Raw genomic sequence first — 5,198 nt, 5'->3', positions numbered from 1 at the left:
GGTAAAACTAGTACACTGAGCTGTGATTGGGCTGTTGTTGCTGTGATTTTTCATTGAGTTAATTCTGACTCATAAGGATTCTATGTACACAAGAACAAATTCCTGCCCAGTCCTGTACCTTCCTCACAGAAGTTTGCATGTTTGAGCCCATTGTTGCAGCCTCTATGTCAATCCATCACTTTGACAGCCTTTTTCTTTTTCTCTGTACCTCTACTTTAAGAAGCATGTTCTCTTTCTCCAGGGATTGGTCTCTCCTAACAACATGTCCAAAGTAAAAGAGATGAAGTTTCATCATTCTTACATTAAAGGAGCATTCTAGCTGTATTTCATCCAAGACAGATTCATTGAGTTTTTTGGTAGTCTAGGTGTTTTCAATATTCTTCATCAATACATCAATTATTCTCTGATCTTTCTGATTCAATGCCCAATTTTCACATGCATATGAGGCAATTGAAAATGTCATGATTTGAGTCAGGCACATCTTAGTCTTTAAAGTAACACTCTTACTTTTCAACACTTTAAAGAGGTCTTCTGTAATATATTTATTTACTCAATGCAATGACGTATTTGATCTTTTGACTGATGCATCCATGAGCACTGATTGTACATCCAGCCTAGATGAAATCCTTCACATCTGTCTCTTCACTGTTTATTTTGATGTTACCTCACCGTCCAGTTGTGAGGATTTTTGGTCTTCTTTGTACGAAGTTATAATCCATACTGAAGATTGCAATCCTTGATCTTCATCTGCAAGTGCTTCAAAGCAGAACATTATAGTAAAAAGATCAAGGTGGAGTATTCTGAACATGTTTTAAAGTTTATATTAATTAAATGTATTATTTCTTTATTCTGTGTTTTCATTCCATTTCTTTCCAGTTATTCTGGCCTATCTTGAGTGCAAATGTATTTTAGTCTTCTGCTATTAATATAGTGTTGTCTATTTCTCCCTTCAACTCTAAAAGGGTTTGATGAATGTATTTTGATAGTCTTTCCCTAGGTCCATACTTATTTATTATGGTTATGTCTTCTTGTTCAGTAGTCATTTAGATCATTTGTAATACCTATATGGTTTTTTTATGGTGGATTTTTCTAGGAAATCTATTTTATCAGAGGTTAATATTCCCACTCATGATTATTCTCAGCTTTTTTTATCCTTCAACTTTTAGTCAATTTAATATTTTTCTTTATGTCTGGGTGTGTTTTCAGCAAGCATTCTCGATTAATCCTGTTTTGTCTTTATTATTTATTCTCTCCTTTATTCTCTGTATCTTGAAATGTGCAATTAATCCATTTCATTCACTGTCATTATTCATAGGTAGGAATTTATTGCTGTCGTTTCAGTACTCATATTTCTTTTTAAGTTGTGTCTGTGGGGGTGTTGGGGGTGTTACTTGTACTTTTGTGCGTTGAATTCATTTTGTTTGAGTTCTTTCTTATTATTTTCTTTGCTACTATTTCTGCTTTTCACTGCTTTAGTGCTTACCTTTTAAAAAATGATGAGGTGTACTATTTTATTTGAAGTTATCTTGTGAAATATTAGTTTCTCTCCATGTGAAAGACATTGTTCTCTCTAGTGAACTATTTTACTTGTCCTCCACTAAAATGTTTTGTTTCTTTTCAATTGAGGTTTCTCTGTTTTATTTTATGTTGTCGTATATTTTCCTATATATGAGATCTAGGGTAGGCAAATTTATAGATAGTAACTTATTAAATAGTTTCCTATTGTTATGCATGTGGAAAAATGTAGAGCTAATAAGTACAAAAAAGAAGAAAATGTTCTAAAATTGTGTTGCTTATTGTGAATTATATTACAGTAAAACTACTAAACTTAGAAAATTATTTGTGTCTACCTTATTCCCACTATGACTTTATAATTATCTCAATTGCAGAATGAATCTCTGGCACCTCAATTTCAGTCTTATAATTTGTTTTGCTTTTAGTATTGCTTTACATGGGTTGATTTCTGGAAGGTGGTGTTTGGTCTGTTGATCTCTGGTTGATAATACATTTTGTATGTCTGGTCTTCTTTAAACAAACTCCTTTAACTTTTTCTTATCTGAATAAATATTTATTAATCTCTCATTTTTGAGGGGTCATTTTCCTGATTATAAGACACTTGGCTGGTAGTTTTTTCTTTCAGAATTTTATATATGTATTTACATTGCCTTCTTGTGTGCATGCCTTCTGCTGAAAAAATATGAGTTTATTCTTATTGATTCTTCTTTATAAGTAATTTTCACTTTTTCCTAAGCTGGTGTCAGAATTCTTTTTACCCTTGATATTGTAAAATTTGACTATTCTATAATGTGGTTATATAATTTTCAGGTCAATCCTATTTGGAAATTTTTCATCTTCTCAAATGGTTATTTTCTCCTGTACTATGATGCTAGGGAAGATTTCTTTGAGCAATTTATGGGGTGTTTTCTATGTGTATTTGTTTGTTTCTTCCATTTTGGGAACCCCAATGAGGCATAAATTATTACACTGTATAATGGCTCAATAACTTAAACTCTTCATAAATTTTTTGCTCTTTTAATTGATTGTTCTTCTCTCCCAGGGAAATTGAGAGATTTGTCTAACACTAACTAAATTGACTTATTATTGATTCAATTCTACTGCTTTGCTCTTCTAACAGGTTGTGTAATTATATCATCTTAATATTAGTCATGTAGATTTCTATTTTGGGTTTCCTTGTTTGTTTTGGTGCGGGGTCTCATTTTTTCTCAGTTCTCTTGATCTTTATTTCCATTGGTGGGAAGTACCTGAACATCATTTTTTATTAAGTCCTTTTCTGCTGGTTCCAATGCCTTTTATTCCTCAAGAATTTCCTTTGGCTTTGTACATTGATATTAATTTGTGTCATTCTATCATGCTTATTAGTGTGAGCAGAAATTGACTCTTGCTCTGAGATACCACATTGTTTATTATTTTTGTTCCTTTTTTGTTGTTCAGGTGGCAATGCAGTGAGTAATGTCCCTTAACACTAATTCAAACTATTGAACGCCCAAGAATGGTTGGGTAATGTCAGGACAATTGATGTTGTCAAGTGGAGTGGTAAATAACAATAAGCAAATATAAGGAAAATAAATCATGAATGAATAACAAAACCAAGAACAAAAAAAACACCTGCTATTAACAATACCAAGCTAATAACCCAACCCAACCCCCAGAAACATTTGTACAAATACCCAAGCTATTTTCTCTTTCTCAGTAACCAGTGTATACTAGGCAAAGGCCTTCCCTATGTTCCTACAGTAGGAATGGAACCTTGTGTGGACCAAAGTGAGTGCTGGTTACCTCTCTACTCAAAAGAGGATTTTGAGGAGTTAGGGATATCTCCTCCACCCTATTGTCCAAACAAATATAATATGGAAGGAAAACAGACAAATAGAAAAATTTTAAAGCAGGAGAGACTACTCTCGTCTCAAAATTATTGTCTTGTAACTGACCTCCATTTTTGCCAGTGACTGTGTCCACAAGTGGTGTATCATCCCCTCTGCAAAGGACAGAAAAAGGAGAATTAAAACCACAAGAGGAAGTGGGGAAGGCAAGAAGAAAGCACACACACACACACACACACACACGGAAGTAAAATCTGTTGTTCAGCTTTAGAAGTGCTCTAGCTTCAGGATATTGCTGTGATTTTGAGCCTTCATTGAAATTGTGTGTGATATCTAGGCACGAGTGGTACACTGCAGCTTCCTTATCCATGTGTCTAAATGTGAACCTATGGGATGGTATTCCTTCTGAACCCCAATGCACTCGGGAAAATCTTGTATGATTCAACCTCCCTTGCATTTGACTTCCATGGTATTCTGCAGTCCTGTCAGTTCCAGTCCACCTTCAGAGTGTGCATTCCACCCTGAAGGTGTGGGCATAGGGGTGCAACTAATATCTTGGTGGACTGGAATATGTATCCCAGGTATGCCTTCATTCACCCAATTGGTATGAGGGACAATGGTTTGGCCCATCTCTCTAGCAATCAAGTTCTCTTGGAACTATTCCTTACTACAGGAGAGGCCATCTGGCTCATTGTTGGCCAGCTGAAAATTCATTGATTTCCTTTGATGTATTTTGTTGGTGCCACCTTCAAATTTTCTGTCGATGTTGAGCTCACTTATTTTATGATCCTCAGAGTTTCAAGTCTCCAGATTTTATCGTCTGTATCTGTTGTCTCTGAGCCTTTCTTGGAAAGGGCGATATATCACATCTGTCTAAGGCACCATATTTTACTGGAAAAAGAGACATATTATCCTTCTAAAAACTTTTTAAAACATTGGTATGCAACTCACAATATTCATTTATTTCAAGAAGTAATGAAATATGGAAATTGTGAAGTCACTTGGTATCCTTTTTATCTCATGTACTAATTTACTAATGATCAAAATTGATTATATATAGTCAGTAGCAATTAAATAGTAACACAATATAGAGAAAATATTAGATATAAAATTTTTGTTAAGTATATTATTTAGATTATATATTACTCCTCTAAAGGTAAATGATCATTAACTGTGCAGTGATTTTTTTTAAATCTAGCCTTTGCATTATGTAAAGAACCCAAAAAATATGACATACAAAAAAGGATGATATTATGAATTATTTTCACTGAATAAATTAGTTAAACAAGCTAGTCCTACTTTACACCAACTAGTATTTTAAAAGGTTGCATGAAAAATAGATACAACAATGATTCTACATTATTAATTATATCCATTATTATTGAGACATATAGTTTTACAGATAAACTCTTTTGAGCAATGATACAGTAATGCAAAATGCACTTAACCTCATTTAAATCTTTCAATTTAAGTTATTATTTCGAAAGCTGACTAATCTAAAATTTATTTTAGGATTAAAAATGGAATGCTCTAAGCCTTAAAATGTTTTAGAAATATATGTTCAGGACTAAAAAGCTGCAGGAACTCAGACAAATCAGAGATCTATTCCAAGGCCATAAAATCCGTAAGGCCCTTTCCAAACTTTTCATTGTAGTCTTAGGATAAATGCCAGTCTTTCCCTCTTCTGCACATACATAGAATACATATGAAAGGATTTTAAAAGGTTTTTGATGGAATGGAAAGATAAAGGCATTACCCCAAATTTTTGAAGGTTCCGTGCATTTTATGTGTTCATTCTTTGAGCACAGATTTTACATATCCTGAACTACAGTAGAGAAGCCCCGTTGGTGTAATGGT

Source organism: Tenrec ecaudatus, chromosome X (genome assembly GCF_050624435.1).
Source record: "Tenrec ecaudatus isolate mTenEca1 chromosome X, mTenEca1.hap1, whole genome shotgun sequence".
Lineage (NCBI taxonomy): Eukaryota > Metazoa > Chordata > Mammalia > Afrosoricida > Tenrecidae > Tenrec > Tenrec ecaudatus.
This window is presented reverse-complemented; position numbering follows the sequence as displayed.